General features: G+C 43.7%; 1 protein-coding gene and 1 pseudogene across 6 annotated transcripts in view; both read right to left on the minus strand.

Annotated features, from left to right (window-relative positions):
• The window catches only part of ATXN1 (ataxin 1), a 401,017-nt gene that overhangs the window by 215,685 nt on the left and 164,857 nt on the right, over positions 1–20,475 (minus strand). The window lies entirely within an intron of this gene.
• Positions 16,676–20,475, minus strand: part of LOC132018533 (peptidyl-prolyl cis-trans isomerase A-like) — a 4,115-nt pseudogene continuing 315 nt past the window's right edge.

Here is a 20,475-nt window from a genome sequence, read left to right on the forward strand (position 1 = left end):
GGAAACTCTGGATCTTCATGGTAGTCTCCCATGGCCTCCCAAGGGAGAGTCGGGGCCCCTCTTAGATGCTCCCTCTATTGCAATTGACCAGTTACTTGTTCACCTACTGTACTACAATAATGATGATGATGTACAGGGTCACAGAATAGGGACCAATTTCTTAGCAACCTACTCAGCACAAACGTAGAATCTCAAAAAATATGAGTGGACTGACTGAACATAAACTCCAATGTTCTATTCATTCATCCAGTCATGGTAAGTACAATGATCTTTTGCCATATCTGGCATTGACCATGGCCCTCCATGCCCTGTGCCTGTGGCCATCCTAAGTAGGGGAGGATCATCTCCCCTAAATGAGACATTGAACTTGCAACATTTGAAGTCCATCAGGAACTAAGAGCTTTTATAAGCTCTCTCCTTTGAGAGAACCAGGAGGCTTGAAAGAATCTTAAAAAAAGGAAAGCTTTTTTGAAACCTACAGCATTTAGGGCTAGGAACAATTATCCCTCTACACATAGGCCATTTTTTGGTGGGAGAGGGCAACACTTGAGTGGCAATTTTTCATGCAGTTTGAGGCTAATGCCCTTTAAATAAGATCTCTTTTATGACACTGACATTTGCACGACATGCTTTAAGTAGACTAGTTGTGTTTATGCCATGACACACATGGTTGAAGATAATTCAACTGAGGGCAAAAGATAATTTGGGGGGAAATGATCAAATCCGCATGAGACTAATCTATACATGGTAAAGCAAGTGAATCACGGAAAATTTGATGCCAGACAAAACAACAGCTTTTGTTCAAGTACATCCAGAAGTTTCTCCTGAAGACCTACTTCGTGCTTGGCACCATGCCAGGATTTGTGGGGAATATGGAAGAAAGCATCACCGCGGTTCAGACCCCAGTCCCTCCCACCAGTTTCTAAACCCGCCCTGTAGACCCTACTGCCAGGTTTCCAAAATATGAATGCAATAGTGCCCTCATGCTTCCAGCCACCCCCATCATAACCATATTTCAAGCAAGACAAACAAGACCTTCTTCAACCGCAGGTCTGACAACTGCTCCCGTCTACCACTTTGTAACCTCTCATTGCCTCGGCCATAATCTCTTACTCATGCCTCCCTGGGTTTAAGGCTCCTTGACTCTTTGACAGCCTTTGAAAACACTGCCCTTCTCTGCACTCCCTGGAACATGTTGCCGACTTAGTCTTCCTAACTCATCTCTCAGACAAATCCTTCCAGTAAACCCTTCTCCATCCCCATCCTGCTGTGGTTCTCTGTCCGAGTCTCCCCAGCGTTGTCTGTGTATCACGGCGCCTGAAACATGGACTTCTTCCTTCTTTCCTCCTCTCCACTGCTTCCTCTGCCCGTCTACAAACACTTACAGAGCGACTGCTCCCACAAAGCCCTGTGCTATGCCAGATGTATACAATAGCCCTGATCAACCCGCACAAGTCCTTGATTATAGGCACGACTTCTGATGAGCAAGTAAGCTCAGAGAGGTTTAGGAACTTGGTCAAGTTCACCAGCCGGCAAACGTTAGAGCCAGATCCTCCTGCTCCAAGCTCAGGAAGATGAGAAGACACGTGCCCAGAGTGCAGAGTGAAAGTCGCATCTGGGGCTCTGGCGCGAGACCAGCCAGGGGTGCGCATATTCTCTGGGCTGGAGCGGGGGTCATACCCATGCAGTCTGTTCACTCCCCAAGACTCTCTCTTTCCTGCATGCTATACAGATGATTGGATAGTGAGTCGCCAAGAATCACCCACCAGCTTCTCTCATTTGTGGAGTCAGCCTAAACTCCTTTTGTTTTTAACTACAACCTACCAGCTCTGTATATTAAACGTTTCCAACAAGCATCAAAGGCTCAGTTGTCACTGTTTTCTGATTCTGCTAATGCAAGGGACAGCCCGTCCTAGTATTTATTACTAGAGTAATGTCAGGTTCAGGGTTAGCACATAAAATACCTCTCCAGTTTCTTTGCGAGAGATCAAAACGCTCTCTTAATGGCAACATCAAAAAGAATCTACATGTAAACATGTTTCGGCACGAATGCCTTTCCCTTCAGTGATTTCTCAATATTTGGAACTCTTTTATTAGTCACTTCTGCTTTCAAATGGTAGATTTCACTGTTTCTGCTAAGCCTTTTCTGAACTCTTCATCACATTTGCTGATAATTTCTGTTTTGTACCATTCTTTGGCTCATAATATTCGGGGGGGGGGGATGACCCTAGAAATATTTTGGTTTATCCCATGCCTTGATTGGGGAAGGAGGGAACAGTGAAGAAAAAGACATTTTTACCTCTTCTTCCTTCCTATCCCGTTCTCTCTCCTCTCCTCTGTTTCTCCTTTAGCAAAAGCCCTTACCTAATCCTCATGGATCGGTAAATACGCTGCTATATATTCGTATAGCTCCTTGGTCTTTTCACTTGATTGGCAAAAGAAAAATAGCAGGGGATTGGGATATAATTGCCACCTTCTTCCGTTCCAGCGTGGACTTCCCACTCAAAGTCCTCAGTGCTGGTAAGGAAAATCAGCCTACCATTACGTCACTGCAGGAGAATTGGCAGCACTTCCAAACTGCTCTCTGCTCGTGATAAAGCCTTACAAACACCAATGGACATTAACCCTGCTCAACCCCAAAGGCGGCCTCACTGTTAATGGGGGAGACACAAGAAGCATTCCATTAACGTTAGAAACACCACCAGGCTGTCCACCATTGTCGCTGTGATTTAAAGCTGTTCCAGAGGAATTAGCCAATTTAATTACAAAGGAGAAAGGAAGGAGGGGTATAAAATTGGAAAAGAGGCAATAAAATCATTACTTGCATATGCTGTGGCTGCAGATCTGAGCAAATCAGCTGAACAACTACTGTAGACCATTAGAGAATTTCATAAGGTAATTAACAAAAGTCATATGCAAAAATCAATAGCCTTCCTCAGTGACAGCTGGTAAAAAGATGCCCCGTTTTTAACAGCAACTAAAATCCAAGATACTCAGATGATAAACTGGATGAGAAATATGCAAGAGGTATGAAAAAAAAATCTGAAACACTCCTGAGGAACAGGGAGGCCGAGAACATCTGGAAAGCTCTACCTATTCTTAAACAGGAAGTCACTATCAAGAAAGACAGTAATTCTCCCCCAAACGAATCTATAAGCTTGATACAATGTCAAAAAATGTGATAAGGAAGTTAACTCTGAAGTTCATATGGAAAAATAAATAGGAAGGAATATCCAGAGAAATGATGCAAAAAGCAATAAGGAAAGACTAATGGAGCAGGTAACAGAAATACTTATTATAAAGCTGCGGAAACTACCTCAGTGGGCACTGGCACAGGAACAGCAAGTAAGATCAATAAAAAAACAAATACATAAACTCAAACACATACCGAATTCAGTGCACGATAATGGGAGAAGGAACCTTCAATACTTAGATGACCACCTAGAAAAAGTCGAATCTGATCGCTAGTTCCCAACCTACACTACAACAAGTTCCAGGGTGACCAAAGATTTAAATGCAAAAACCGAAAACATAAAAATACTAGAAAGAACCTTGAAAACACGATGCTGAGTAGAAGCAGCCAGTCACAGAGAACTAAAAAGTATGTAACTCCACTTATAGAATGTCCAGAAGAGGCCAATCCATAACGAAAGCAGATTAGTGGTTCCTGGGGGCTGGGGGTGCGGAAGGGGGAGTTGTCAGCTAATGCCTATGGGGTTTCTTTGGGGGGTAATGAAAATTTTCTGAAATTAGATTGTGGTGATGGTTGCCCAACTCCATAAATGCACTAAAACCACTAAACAGTACACATTAAAAGAGTGCATTTTATGGTATGTGGGTTCTAGCTCCATAAAGCTATGATTTAAAAAATACTAAGCAAACCTACGAGACCATTTTTTTACATAATGTTTGACTGGAGAAGACCTATGCATATCAAAAAGAGGAGGGCGCCAGGGTGGCTCAGTAGGTTAAGCAGCTGGCCTTCACCTCAGGTCATGATCCCAGGGTCCTGGGATCAAGTCCCGCATCAGGCTTCCTGCTCAGTGGAGAGCCTGCTTCTCCCTCTCTCTCTGCCTACTTGTGCTCTCTATCTCTCTGTCAAATAAATAAACAAAAATCTTAAAAAAAAAAAAAAGGCAGAAAGCCAGAGAACAAAATGTGATACAACTACATAATTTTAAAAACAAATCCTGCATAAAGAAAATAGGTCAAAAAATAAAAGGGAAAATTGAAAAGTACAAGACAAAAGGACGAATTTGCTTGAACTACTAAGCGCTCCTAAAAATCCATTTGCTGGAAAGACCAAAAACCCCGGAAAACACGGGCAATGAATGTCAGCATGCAATTCTCAGAAAAGCAAATAGGACTGGCTCTTCAACATGTGAAAACATATTCAATCATCACTGTAATGAGCTAACTCACATGAAAGCTACTAAAAGATAGTATTTTTTCACCTCTTCAATTGGCACAGACCATGAAGTTTAATATCACTGTCTGTGGAGAAAAAGCGCACTCACGCAGTGCTGGTGGGAGCGTACATTAGCACGGATGCCAAATTGGAGGGCAATTTGGCAAGGTTTATCAAAATTAAAACTGCACATTCCTTTTGATCCAACAATTCCACTTGAGTAATTTCTCCTCCAGAGATCCTTGCTGACATATAAAATGCTATTTATAGAAAGTAATTCACCCAAGCATTGTTCATAGTAGCAAATAATTGCAAACAAGGGAAAGTCCATCAATGTGGGACCAGAACAGAGTGTAGCAAAACCATACAACTGAATACTATTTAGATACTAAAAAGAGTAGGGCTGCTCTCTAAGTTCTGACAAAAAGACATTCCAGGATACACAGTTAGGTTACAAAAAAAAAAAAAAAAAAGTAAAGAACAGTTTGCACGGTGTAAACATTATGGTTTCTTTTTTTGTTTTTAACAAACATATTTTTGCTTATGTAGTTGTAAAATATCCTGAAAGGTATTTCAGGCTACGTGAATGCTAAGGAAAGAAAACAGTAATGGAGCCTCTAGGAGTGCCACGAGGAGTGAATTTCATGACTTGGGAACAGAACTAAGAAACTTATTTTTCCTTAGACTTTTATAGGGCACCTTTTATACTTCTAGGGACTTAAAACAAATTAGTTAATTCTCTTAGTTAAAAAAAAAAAACTATGGCAAGGACACTGAAATACAAAATAAACAAAATATGGGATCGAATGTGCGAGAGGTTTGGGGGTTATTTTTAATATAGTTATATTTCAGAAAAGAACTAATAATGAAAGAAAACCCCTCATCATGCAGTGACCATCCAGGAGGCTGACTCAACTTTTTTGCAAAACAGATGGATTCAGCGAAGCTTCCGATGCGTGGGGCTTTGGTGAGCTCCCCCTCTCCCCTCGTATCCTCACATCCCCACAGTGAGCGGGGCTACCCTCCACACCCAGGAGGGTGATTCCACCTTCATAATTCACTCGAATACAGTGAGTGCAACAGCTGGACATGTCCCAACTCGGGAGGTTTGTTTAGATCTATCCTTGGGACACCAAAAAGGCCAATTTTGCCTATTTCTAAGACTTGCCTATTGGTACTTATTGAATTATTAAGTCTCTCATTGGCCATCAGTTAAATTTAGAACAAAAGATACACAACGGAATACTATGCAGCCATCAAAAGAAATGAAATCTTGCCATTTGCGACAACATGGATGGAACTAGAGCGTATCATGCTTAGCGAAATAAGTCAAGCAGAGAAAGACAACTATCATATGATCTCCCTGATATGAGGAAGTGGAGATGCAACGTGGGGGGTGAAGGGGGTAGGAGAAGAATCAATGAAACAAGATGGGATTGGGAGGGAGACAAACCATAAGTGACTCTTAATCTCACAAAACAAACTAAGGGTTGCTGGGGGGAGGGGGGTTGGGAGAAGGGGGTAGGATTATGGACATTGGGGAGGGTATGTGCTATGGTGAGTGCTGTGAAGTGTGTAAACCTGGCGATTCACAGACCTGTACCCCTGGGGATAAAAATATATGTTTATAAAAAACAAAACAAAACAAAAAATCATCAGTTAAAAAAAGAGCTATAAAAATGTCCTGATAAACACTATAATGAATTCATCATACATTTCCTTAATGCACTTGTCCTAAGGGGGTGGTGTGTATCTAGGGGGGTAAGGACAGGAAGATGGAGACCAATCTGTACCCACTTGGCTCCTTTCAGATTTCCTGCGAAGGAGACCTGGGCACTGAGGCAGAACGGACCAGTCAGCAAAAGCAAAGCGCGTTCAGACTCAAACAGAACTGTTCGTTCTAACCCTCTCCCAGAGACTGCAGAAAATCCATTTGTCCTCACCTCTTCTGTCAAGTGGAACTTTTTGGAATCCCTTGAAGACACACGTCTCTCCTATTTTTCCCCATTTATGACCTTCTCAGCCATTAGAGGCCTTTTTTTCCACTGTCCACCTGACAGTCTGGAGGGCAGAGGTGGCTGAAATTCACAGGTAATGCGCAACTTTGTTTTAGCCCCAAATTTCAACCTCCTGTCCTATAGATGAGAAATATGACCCTTTTGCGTTCCCATCTGCGTTCACGAAGGAGGGAGTAAGCAGTTAATAGGCTTGTGCATAACACAAAGAAACTCCCGGAAATGAAAAATCAAAAGAATTTCAAGAAACATCCTATAAAACTCAGGCTTCCTACCCAACTGGCCTCTGAAAGACTCCTCTGAATTCCTGATGGCTTGCATTGTCTGGTGCACAGTGTATCTGATCCTGGAGGTCAGCCCACTGCTATGTCTGAGGCCATGGGACTGGGCCACCGCGCAGAACGAAGAGAAGAGACAGGTGAAGGACTTATGTTTGAGAGTTTCAGAAAGCAGGAGGAGTAACTATTCTCTGCAGAAAGCAGGATTGGTGGTAAGTTTCAAAGAGAGTGGGCAGGAGGGGCAGCAGGAGACCCCAAGCTGTGCCCAGAGAAGGGCGTCATAGGGAGTTGGGGTTTTCGGATGTGGACAGGTGTAAAGCAGCGTCGGCCCGAGCGGATAAACAGGCTGTAGTGGTGGCAGGATGTGTGGGTCTGGCCCCAAGGAGGTGAGATTCAGGTGAGGAGACAGAGTGTCGGGGCAGAGCCTAAGAAGGGCTGGGCTGGACTGAGCCCCTTGCTCAAACAGAGAAGGACATGATCACTTTATCAAGGGGGGAATACGGATGCCTGCTCCAGTCCTTGAGCGTGTAATAAAGGGTCCTGTGCCACATTTCTTAGTTTTCCCAACCAAATCAGATGGAGGGGAGGCTCACGCAGAGAAAGTGAGTTCTCGGCAGGGGAACAGGAGCCTGAACAGGTGGGTTAATCTTAGGATGGGGAAGGCAGCAGACAGCCCTGTGATGAAGAGTGAAATAGACGTGGGTCCCAATCCCAGCTCCTCCCACTTTTTGGTTCAATCACTTCAGGTTTGAGGAGGCCCATCTACACCCCAGCCCTGGCATCTGGAAAGCGAAGCCGTCTGAGAAATACTGGAACACATATCCAGTGTGTAGGAGAAGAGTCTGGTGGCTGGGCATGGTGAAAAATTCATTGAGGTTCTTACTCTTCTAACAACCACCTGCTCAAGGAAAATCTTTTTTTGGAAAGTGAGATAGGTTAGAAGAGAGAATAGTGAAACAAACAAATGACAGCGGGGCTGGCGGGGGGAGGGGGGTCATTTACTATCTTCATTTATAAATGCCTACATGTCAGCTACATCGAGAAATGAAAGCATGCCCATCCAGAAGCTTGTCTGGGAAAGTTCCTGGCAGCAGGAACTCATGACAGCCAAGAAGGAACAACAGTCAATGGCTGTCAGCTCACGAGTGGGTCAGGAGAATGTAGCACCTCCACGGAATGGAACAGAATTCAGTCCTACCAAGGAATCAGCATGGCGTGCGCGCTCCCAGGGGCACGGAGCTTGGAAACATTATGTTAAGTGCAAGAGCCAAACACGAGAGTCCACGTACTGCCCGATTCTATCTATGTGACGTGTCGAGAACAGTCAAATCTACGGACAGAGAAAACAGACTAGTGGTTGCCAGAAGCTGGGGGTGAGGGGCTGGGGGAGATGGGAAGTGACGGCTAATGCACAGGGAGTTCTTTGGGGGGGGTGATGATGATGCCCAACTCTGTGAAGAAAGCAACAATGAAAGATTGTATGTTTAAAAAAAAACCCAGCTATACAGCTCTTAACGCCTCCTGCTTCCCACCTCCTGAATAAAGAGCATTTGTCTTGCCTGGGTGAGAGATCTTGATGGGCAGCGCATATGCAATGCAGAATTCCAGCAATTTCTTTAACTGTGAATATCAGAAGACATCGATCCTCGTCCTCTGGGGACACTGTCAGGTGGGCGCCGGGGAGGTCATTTTGCTTTTTCTTTCTAGCTGCTTCTTTTAGTCCTAGCTACTGCGTTCGGTTTCCCCACGAGCACAGTGGTTAGAAATCAATCTCTGGTTGATCTTCTCAGGCAAAAGCTTTCAGTGGATAGGCCTTTTCATACCTAGTTTCAAGCTTATGAAAAAATACCGAGGGGGTGCGTGTGGGAGCACTGGTTTTAGGCTTCTCCACATCACGAGGACAGGGGCCCTAGAAGCAATGCTTTCTCCAGACCACTCCAGTTAATAGGCAACATGATTTTCTTTAGGGAACAAATTGCAAGGATGAGGTATTGAAAAACCACTCCCCGTGGCCCATTTGATGTTTGATTTATCTGATAAACACGCCAATAACTCTGCCTACACAAAGCACGCCTGTAGTATTATCGGTTCCAGGAAATCAATGTTTTCCACAAAAGTCAGCAGTGTTTTTAAGGGAATACTTCGGTCAAAAAGTCAGAATCCCCATTTATTCATTTGCAATCCTCATCATCACGATAACAAAATGCAACAGCAAAGAGTATGTCTGCATGGCTCTGAAAGGCTTCTGGGTAGTGCTGGCTTTTGACCCCCAAAAGCACACCCGGCTGTAGTCTTCAAACATTCCAGGAATCGAACACAAAAGTATTTCTAAGAGACTTCCATGAAAACTGTTTTACTCCATAGGGTTAATTGGGTCTCTTTAAATGTCAATAAAGTTGGGGTGCCTGGGGGGCTCAGTGGGTTAAAGCCTCTGCCTTCGGCTCGGTCATGATCCCGGGGTCCTGGGATCGAGCCCCACATCAGGCTCTCTGCTCAGCGGGGAGCCTGCTTCCTCCTCTCTGCCTGCCTCTCTGCCTACTTGTGATATCTGTCTGCCAAATAAATGAATAAAATCTTTAAAAAAATAAAATAAATGTCAATAAAGTCTCTTCATGTGTTTCAGCTTCAAGGTTCAGGACCAAAGGCACAGAACAGATGATGAAGTCCCATGTTTTATGACAGGTTACACAGGTCAGTGGCATGTCAGCTGTAATACATAAACTTCCATGGAGACAAGTACATTCAGTGACTGTAAGTAGCCCACTGGGTCCAATTTTCATGAAGAGGTGCCAACCCCATTTGGTGTGTATAATCTACAAATGAATCCAAATACTATCAGTGCTGAAACCTACAAGACTCAAGCTGGCAGGGCATGGCGGGGAGGGGTGGGGAGGAGGTCTCCAGAAAGGGAGAAAAAGGATTTTTTAAAAAGATTTTATTTATTTATTTATTCAACAGAGATCACAAGTAGGCAGAGAGGCAGATCGGGGGTTGGGGGGGGGGGGGGGCAGGCTCTCTGCTGAGCAGAGAGCCTGATTCAGAACTCGATCCCAGGACCCCGGGATCATGACCTGAGAGAAAGGCAGAGGCTTTAACCCACTGAGCCACCCAGGCACCCCGAGAAAAAAGATTTTTCATGACATCGGAAGTTAAGAGAAGATTATATAAGATTTAAGTTGAGTAATAACAGCAAAGCTTTCATGGATCTCCAGATATCCAGAAAGCTGTAAGCTCAAGCTGTTCATAAAACAGAAATCCATTAAACTTAATGATTTTTATTCTACATTCAGAATTTCATGGTTTGCTTTTCTTTTGTTTGTTTGTTGATTGGTTGCATCCAAATATAAGAAGGACAATGCCTTATTCTGCTTTCATTTGGCTAAGGTTGAAAAATTCAAATGGTACCATATTTCTTGTGGGGTCTTAAGGAGGTAACTTCAAGAGTTCTTCCTTCATTAACGACTATTGTTGGCATTTTTTAAGACTCTGGATTCCACCAAACACTCCCTTGCTGTATTGGAATAACTTCGAGCTCCACTTGAAACATTATAAGCAGTGTACTTATGGGGAAAATATAAGTTGCCTTTTATACGTTTTGACAGTCAATGCTCAGTAATAACCTGACAGTATTTACTTATAATGCCTGACTTTTCTATAGTAATCTATAGCTCATAAAGGGCTTTCTTTCACACCTATGTAGACTTCTTTGTATTAAACCATAGCTCTGCAGTTCAATTTCTGTTAAACCCTTTCAAAAGTATTAGTCAGTTACTGATCACTTAACATAGAGTAGAGGTGCCTGAAATCCATGAGGACAATTTGGAAGAAAGTGACTGCAGACTGGGGAGGGCAGAAAGATCATGACATCGTAATTGTTCTGGTAGTTTTGACAGTAAAGAAGAACCAGCAAAAGATACAACAAAATACATAAACTTAAAACTAAAAGGAAATGTTTCCAGCAAGGGCCACACGAGGGGAAGACCATTAAACATGACTGCTAGTCACTAAATTTCAACTACACTAGCATCAGCATCTGAGCCTCAAGTGCAAATCAGAGTAACAGCTGAAGCAGTTTCTTACCATTGCAGGGGTGTGTGTGAGGGGGGAACAAAGTATTCTTTTCAATGCAGCAGCACATAGCCCTGACAATCTAACTGTGACAAGCTTGCACCATCCTGGGCATTCTATTTCTGCTTCCTAACAGAACAGCATCAGTAACATTTGTGATCATATTCTGTCAGCTGCTCTGCTCACAGCAGAATTTTTCACTTGTATATGGATACTGAGTTCCCTAAGAAGGAGCAGCTCTAAGACCAGGGTTCTACCTTTTTGCTTTACCATATGAGGCCAGCAAGAATAGTTCAGTGCAGGCGTTACACCTATAAACAGACTTGAGATAAACAAGGTCTGTAATCTGCAAATTGGCTCCTTGGAGCAAATAACTGGGCTCATCAGATATTTGTAAAAGCAAATGTAAAATCCATGAATTATGTCTCTGTGTGGAAAAACTATAAACTGTTCAGAACTTTTATGTTAACAAGACATTTTGCTTTGATGTGTTGGATTTTTTTCCCCTTGTATGTGTGGAAAACATACACAAAAGAGAATTATAAACTTCAGTGTTCTTTAACCTTTACAAACCAACACAGTAATTATACTGCAAGATATCTAACAAACTGAGGTAATGAGCAAAGAACTCTTTTTCCTCCACTTCCTCTAAATGGTTCTCGATTTTTCCTCAATTTACAGACTCACTGCAGAAAAGATTTTCATAGCCATGAATCGTATTAAAGATAAATGGGTAGATAAAATAAAATTGCTCTCCCAATTCACGAGAATATTTGAGGCACCTCCAAAGGAAATGTTTCTCCAAACATAAAGACAGTATTAAATTTTAAGAGCAGGGCTATCATCAAAATGAATGCAGAAAAGAGTAAACATAAGTTAACTTGACAAGCCCATACTGATAAAGCACAGATAAATGTTATCTCTGGGTTACAAGCCCAGTACAGGCAGTCCTCAATTTATGAATGATCTGTGCACACAAAGTTCATTTGTAAAGTCAGTCAGTTGGAACTCCAAACCCATTTTCTCAGAGAAACAAAGTTTATAAATAGTGCTTTGTTTTGCAGGAAGGCAAACAAGAGCTATTAAGGCCATAATGTTGACAAATTCTCGTACTGACAGCTCTTAAGCAAGTTGTCCCTCTGTTGAGCAGGGAACAACAGGTCCAGAAATCAAGAGGAGTTTTCAGGGAGTGGGGAGAAGGTTTCTCCTTCCTCACCTGGACCTTCCAAAGTTTTCTTCTGGCATCTGCCTGCCTCTCTTGATAAACTTCTAGCCCTACTTTCATTCGAACCCCTCTATCTAAATACTTCATCCCAAAGCGTGGAAGAGAGCACCCAAATAATTTTATATAGTTGACCCTCCCCCATACTTCCCTTCTTGTGCTCAGATGACTGACCAGAGCTTCCAGAGAGTTCAGTTCAGTAAACGCTTGCTTCAGAGTTTGGTGGGAGATAGCATCTCCAGAGAGTGCGATGGGGGGAAACCAGGCTCTCAGCATAGAACACGGATAATGAGACAGTTGGAAGGGCTGGGATGATCTCAGAAATTCTTTTGGAATTTAGCTATGTTAACAGGAACAGGGCCCTGCAAGTGCAGTTGGAAGAACTTAAGGAGAAGCAGTTTCCTCACCAATCGACACAGATTAAAGCCCAGGATGGGGGCGGGGGTGCCGTATTTTGACTTTCCATGTGGAGCCACACACGATTGCTTGCTCTCTTTCCCACTGAAGAGAACATCAGGGAATGGGTGTTCAGAGGAAGATGGTCTGAAGAATGAGGAGTCCTGACACGCAACCTCAGTGGGCTCCTGACTTTCCGAGGATGGAGCTGTGCTCTTCTGCCAAGAACCGGGTTCTCCCCCAGGGGTGCCCCCAAGAGCAGCTGGGATGGAGCTGAAGGAAGACATCAGGCTCAAGAAGGTACCAGTACCTGCCAGTACCCAGCAGAGGCTGGTTAGTGTTCCCCACACCGGCTTTCTCATCCTCCCAAGGCATAAAGGTTGGCATTCCCCACCTTTCCCGGCTGTTGGGTGTGTCCATTTGGCTAAATCTGGCCAAGGGATCATGAAAGAGAGTGATGTACACCTCTTCCATTATTAAATCTCCAATGAGAGCTCTCACGCTCTCTTCCCCGCAACTGCTGCAGAGGAAACTTCAGGTATCCCAGTGACCTTAGGGAGAGGCTGAGCCCTGAGATGGAAGGAGTCTGGGTCTGGGGGTCTCCACCCCGTGGATACGTTCACCCCAACTGTGGATCCTGGAAGTTAACTCTCACCAGCGGGCGTTCTTCATGCACCATTCTTGCTTTCTGTGCCTTTCTCTTTGTTGCATCTTGTTGGGAAAAGGTCCTTTATGTTCACCCGCCCCAAATAATCCACTAGGTTGGTTGGTCTCTTAAAATGAATGGCCCAAGGCCCCTGGGTGGCTCAGTCAGTTAAGCCTCTGCCTGCAGATCGGGTCATGATCCCAGAGTCCTGGGATGGGGCTCCCTGCTCAGTGGGAAGCCTGCTTCTCCCTCTCCCTCTGCCTGCCACTCCCCCTGCTTATGCTCTTTCTCTGTCAAATAAATAAATAAAATCTTAAAAAAAAAAAACAAAAAGGAATGGCCCCACACCACTAAGATTTTATAATGCTTCTAGTTTTTCCATGTGCTTCACCAATACAGTTAACACTAAAAAGCTCCCTTATTCCCTTTAATCTACTTGGGGAACTGGGTAAGTGAACTCATTACATTATTAACCTCACTGTCAGTGTCCTGCTGAGCCATTGGGGCTCCAGGCATCCCAGGGTCTCCTCTACCGGGACAAGTATAGAATCATTCTGCTGGTCCCTCTTTTCCTTGAGAAGTCTTCTTCTGACTATGTGAAGATTTCCTAAGTGGGTGCGGGTCACAAAAGTATGTATACTGGGTAAGGAAACTAGGATCATATACACGGTATGACAAATTTCACAGAAGTGACATCACGTGAAAGCTGTTAAAACAGCTCGCTCACTTCATTCTTACTCACTCGGTTTACTTACACGGGGAAGGGGAGGAGAGAAGCTCGGGAAGAAAAGATGACAGTAAAGAAGGGATGGGACCCGCGACCACACCCACCTTTTACTCGGAATGTATCCCCCTGATTACATTACTGAAGGTTACAGGGTATAGGACAGGCTCTAACTAAAGACAGAACTTTGATTTTGTTCATTCCTAAGACTTGGCTCTCTATCCTTGCTTCTCCCGCGGGAATTTTCTAGCACTCTCCACCCTCCCCTCTTTGTTGCGTTTCTGAAAGGTCCGCTAAGTGAAGTGACCATTCACTTCCCATGGAGCATCCTGAAAAATTAAAGAATTGACCTGTATAGGGTCATCCGGCTGATTCAGTCAGTTAAGCCTTGGACTCTTGATTTCCAATCAGGTCATGATCTTAGGATTGGGAGATCGAGCCCTGCCTTGGGCTCCACACAGGGCATGGAACCTGCTTGGGATTCTCTCTCCCTCTGCCCCTCCCCTCCTCACTCATGCTCTCTCTCTTAAAAAAAAAAAAAAAAAAAGAATTAACCTGTATAATATGCTTGTATGAACTCTGTGACAAAGGATAGCCTGATAGGTTTCTCAATCCCTATGGGGCTCCGCTGAGGGTTATAGAGCAGGAATTGTGCCTGCGTTTGTTAACCTTACAAGCTTCTGAGATTAAGTCCCAAATCGTTCCCTAATTTCAGCATATGACACCGACTTCTGCCACTAAAGGAAAAGCAGACAGCCACTGTCGCGAATGCACTCTACTCGGATGCATCGGGTACTCTGATACGGTGCCGACTGGTGTATACGGCTCTGTGGGAAGAACCAGTGGACAAAGGAAGCACCTTTATATGGAAGCACTGACTATGATTAAAATATAGAACTAAATTCCTTATGAAACAAATACTGACATCCACACAAAGACCATACAAAGATTCGTCACCCTGCTAGTTTGAACATAGAGGGGTCCGGACCTCGTGCTCACTCCATAGAGTGTCACTGCCCATGTCCACTCTACAAAAGACATCATTTCTTTTTAATTCTACACAAAACACCTGTTCGTATTATGAAACACACCGCCATTTAAACCATGTTTCAAGTAACACTGTAGGCAATTCGTAGTTCATGGAGTGCTCTCATCATTAAGATGTTTGGAGCTGAGGTTTACACGCTGCAAAAGTGATACGCAATGCGTTATTCTGCACCAGAATCAGAACCACCACAATTGCATGCCTGTAAGAATACCGAGCGATTTCCACATCCAGGTAACCCCAAAAGGGGCTGACTTGGTCTTCAGTTTCCTTTTCTCAATCAAATGTCTATTTATGGTCTCTTTTTGTCTAACCATTGACTAATATCAAAAAAAAGGGGGCAAGAACTCAATGTTTAAGAAACATAACTTAAAAAAAAATGTTGATTGGGAGAGGAATGGAAATAACCTGCAAAGGCCTTTAATACGTAAATCCGGTTACTACCAGGCATAATCAAATGCGTAAGTCCAAGGGAGTACGAAGTGAATACACCCACTCTTCGGCCCCAAGCCTAATGTTAGTCAAGCCCCAAGACTGATTCCGACTGTGTGGTAACAGCTCATAGCTGCTGATGAGAAGGCTACCAGCTTGTGGCAGAGATTTAAAAAAAAAAGTATATATATATATATATATATATATATATATATACACACATATACACACATACACATATATATACACACATATTTTTATATATATATACACACATACATTTATGGACATGTATATATATATATACATACATATATATAGTCATCTTTGAGGCTTAAGTGGAAAATTGTGAAATAAATGATGAAAACAAAAGAATGAAGGATACAGAAACCCTTTGCTAAGTAACACAGAGAAGGGACAAGCCCAAGAGAAGAACACAGCCAAATCTGAGCAGAACAACATTAACGAAGGGTCTGCCCGATGGGCATCATTATATAAAACAAGTCCAGAAGACACAGTGCCAAAAGATTGGGAGCCTAAGCCTTCAGCGCCCCACCTTAATTTTCTATTTCTTCTAGAAAGTTCCTTGTGCTCGTATAGTATTTTAACTTTTGTGTCTGGGACCATTGGGACCCAGGGTCTCTATCTTGGCAGAGTTCAAAGAGTACGTGTGGGGTTTTTCCAAGCAGAATGGTGATTTAATAGGGTTTTTGGTGAGTAGACTGAACAGTAGGCTTGACATCTTTATGAAGCAGAGAGAAATGTCAACTTGAAAAAAAAACCCTAACACTGTCCATGGCTGCTGTTAGGAAGACCGCAATCGCCTCAAATCTCCTCCCTTCTTTTCATCTGGAGGACAGGGACCACCACCCCCTCCCCAGCAAGTGAGCTGGTCACTTATGAAGCCGTTCGGCCCAGCTCAAGCCATGGGCTTTCCTGTTCGTGTTTCACTGGCAGCTTTTTCATCTCCCCTCTTTGCCTAGAACACATAATTCCTCAATGTACATCCTCAAATACCTGCTGATGGAATTATTTCAATTACAGACACCTGCATCACCTGTCTGTCCTGTGAGCTTGACCGGGGAATCATCTTTGACTTCTCCTTCTTCATGCCCTACCTCCATCCACCACTAAGTTCTACAAGTCTACCTCTTCCAGGGCTTTTAGATAGGCTCCTACTTCTTTTTCCTGACCCTCCTGCCCCTCCCCAGGCCTCAAATGAATAGCTTCTTAGGGCCTCTTGTGAGAAGAGGTCTGATACTGTTTACTTAACTCTGCGGTCCAGCTACACTTGGAGGGGAGTTCAGGAAAATATGGACCCACAGGACCCTAGCGAGAACACACAGCTTACAGGATGTTTGGAGCAGTTGGGGGTGATGGGGGGGGCTCTCTTGAGGACAGAAGGAATGGTCGGGTGGCTAAGATAACACGCAAGCCAGATTTACATTTGTCCACAGTCAGCAATGGTGATCTTCTTGCTGGTCCTGCCACTCCTGGACCCAAAGTGCCGCATTCCTGGACCCAGTCCTCCTGTCCTCGCTCACTTTGCCAAAGACCACACACTTGCCATCCAACCACTCAGTCTTGCCAGATGAACACCCTGGAACCATTCGTGTTGGGTCCAGCATCCCCCATGGACAAGACGCCAGGCCCCGTGTGTTTTGGGATGAAATTCTCATCATCTACTTCCTCTCTGCCGAAGGATCGGCCTCCCAGGCCGTGATGGCAAGTGACGACGTCACCACCCCCGTGCAGAGAACCCAGAACAATCCTGTGAAAGCAAGAAGCTTTACAACCAAATCCTTCCTCCCCGATGCTCTGAGCAGGAAAATTCCCTGCTGTCTTAGGAACTTTGTCTGCCAATAGCTCAAAGGAGACGCAGTCCAAGGGCTCACCGGCCACTGCAATGCTGAAAAACTCAGTAGGGTTGGACCATGGCTGGGTGGCGGCGTCTGTAAGCCCTCCTTACCTATCTCACTCCTAACTCACCTGTCCTCATCTTTCCCAAGTCCCAGCCAGCTCGACATGCTTTTGCCAATTTTATATATGTACCAGCTCACTGGGTCACTTCCTTGAGCAAGAATTTGCAACCACGTCACCTGCCCCATGAGCTTCCAACTCCAATGCCACAACTTAGTCGCCCTCTCCTCTGTCCTCCCCTCGGGTCCAGCTTCCTTTCATGCTGATCTCCAGCAACAGTGCACACATCCCTCGGCCAGCCTCTCCACCTTTCCCACACAGGTGACCTACATCCCTCCCTCGAGCCTTTGTCCCTGCTCTTAGATCCATCCCTATTTTACCTTTTTAAAAAAATATATTTATTTATTTGAAAGAGAGAGAGAGAGAGAGAGCACATAGGGGGTAAGGGGCAGAGGGAGAGGGACAGAATCTTCAAGCAGTCTCCCCACTGAGCATGGAGTCTGACGTAGGGCTAGATCTCATGACCCGGAGATCATGACCTGAGCGGAAATAAAGAGTTGAATGCTCAACAAACTAAGCCCCCCAGGTACCCCCAGACCTATCCCTGTTTGCAGCACCCATCACCTCTACACCTGCTTTCCAGGTGCTTCTCCTATGAAACTCGTCCTGACCCCTCACCCCTCCAGCCATACCCTCTTCCTCTCAACACTCACTGACACACACCTGCCTTGCCTCCTGCAAATTCTCGGTTGTATACGGTCATGTATTGCTCCTTGGGGATTGGTACTGTTTCCTCAGCTAGATTTTCATAAAGATAACTTTAGATTTATAGGCAGTTGCAAAAATAGTACTGAGTTATCTGTCCCCAGCACCAGGCTTTATGTTCAAATCTTACATAATCATGGGACAATGATCAAAACTAGAACATTAAGCCTGGTCAACACTACCAACTAAATCATGGAATTTCTTAAGATTTCACCAGTTTTTTCCACTCACATCCTTGTTCTGTTTCAGGAGCCCATCTAGGTTTTCACAGGACCTGTACACATCCTGTCTCCTCCAATCTGTGCAGTCCCTCAATCCTTATCTTTAAGACCATGACACTTTCAAAGAGTACTCATCATCAACTGTTTTCTAGAATGTTCTTCAACTTGGGTTGGCTATTTTCTCTGGATTAGAGTGGGATGACACAGGAATGGGAAGGATACCACAGCAGCGGTGTGTCCTTCTCAGCATTTCCCATGAAGGGGCACCCAATGTCGGTATGCATTATTGGTGGCCCTAAAACTTACTCACTTAGTTAGGGCAAGTCCGTCAGGATTCTCTAGGTGGAGTTACCTACTTCTTTTTGTGATTACTAAGTATTTTGGAGGGAGATAGTTTACGATGCTACATATATGCTGTTTCTCCTTAATCTTTGGCTCACCAGCTCTAGCATTCATCAGTGGAACTTTCCTATGACATCTACTGCTATGGGTTCTAATGATGCCTCTCATTTATTTGTTTATTTATTGGAATTCTTCCATAAGGAGAATTCTTTTGCCCTACCAATTTACTTATTCAATTATTTACTTATATCAATATGGACTCATGGAGATTTATTTTATTCTTTGATTGCAGTCCACTATTATTTCATCATGAGAGCTGTTCTAACCCCCAGCTAAATTTTAGGCCCGATTAGAGCAAATATGGCCACATCCTATTCTTAGATATTTTCCCTTGTGTCTAAGACAATGATAGAGACACAGTAGGTGTCTGACTCATTGACTGACTGATTCAGTCACTCGACTGATAATGTTCATGGCCTTAACTTAGGTGCCAGAGTTATAACAAATAAACAGTTCCTTATTTCAGATTTGCAGTCTAGTTAATAGAGATTCATGTGTGTGTATCTACCAGTCCCTGATAAAAATATTTGGAGTGGGGCACCTGGGTGGCTCAGTGGGTTGAGCTTCTGCCTTCAGCTCATGATCTCAGGGTCCTGGGATCAAGCCCCACATAGGGCTCTCTGCTCAGTGAGGAGCCTGCTCCCCTCTGCTTCCGCGTGCCTCTCTGCCTACTTGTGATCACTCTCTCTGTCAAATAAATAAAAAAATAATCTTTAAAAAAAAAAAAGGAAAACTCACTTAAAAAAATATTTGGAGGAATAACACAAGAGCTCAAATGTGACTACACTAAACTCTGCCTAGAGAAAAAAGAGTAGGGTGGTAGGAGAAAAAAAAACTGCCTTAAGAAAAACAATGTTTCATTCCCTTTTACACCATTGCTCTATAAAATAATAAAAATAAGTGGGCATATAAAATATCTAGAGACAAATACCGTAACACGGTTATTAGCAGGTATACCCTGCCTCTGTATCTTCTAAACTAATTCTTAAAATCAAACCTCAAGGGCATGCTTTTTAGGAAGATTTAATGTAATAAACACAGACTCTTTATATAGTGACTATATACTTTACGAAGAAAATTGGAAAGAGCTAAGGTAAAAAAAAAAATCTGAGAAGCCATTTATCTTAATCCAGTTTCCAAATGCAATTTCATAGTTTTTATGCCTTCACAGGGAATAATGAAGAGCAAATAAGAAGCATCATCAATCAGAGATGCACTCCCTAAGTTTCTTTACTTAATTCAGTTTTCTTGTACCGCTCCTACTGTATTTTCCAAACAAAGCTGTTCTTTTCCGCGTTCAGACCTGCAGATATCCTCCAGAATACTAAACAAACAATTGGGGCACATCTTCTGTCACAAATTACACTCTGTAACATTCTTTATCCAAAGCATTTTGAACTCCCAGCAAGCAGAGACACATCCAACACACAAAGAGACCTTGCCTTATTGCAAGAGCAGCAAACAATAGAGAATTTTTATTTTTAGATACTTCTTGACACTTCAACCTGTTACTATTTAACTCCTACCATTGTTCTCTGTGATGAACAAGCAAACGCTCTCCAACATGCCTGATGTCACATCATGCACTTTGGTTGCAACAGTATATGCCGTTGCGCCCTAAGTCCTATCCATGTGTCTTTTCTATGTTAGGGTGTATACAACAGATGCAACACAGACACACCTACGTGTCGCGTCTGTGGCTATCCCCATGCATGCACGCACATTCACGGATGCACACACACACAGCCTCATAGGCATGCCGATTCATCCCCATGTCCGTATTCACGTAGAAATCTAGCTTGTTCTGCTGCCTGACATGTCCATGAACACACACACACACACACACACACACAAACACACACACACAGCATGCAATCCGGTGGCTTTCCTTTTGTTACCTTTGGTAGGAGATTAAGATAGAAAGCATTAAAAA

Source organism: Mustela nigripes, chromosome 5, assembly GCF_022355385.1.
Source record: "Mustela nigripes isolate SB6536 chromosome 5, MUSNIG.SB6536, whole genome shotgun sequence".
Classification (NCBI taxonomy): domain Eukaryota; kingdom Metazoa; phylum Chordata; class Mammalia; order Carnivora; family Mustelidae; genus Mustela; species Mustela nigripes.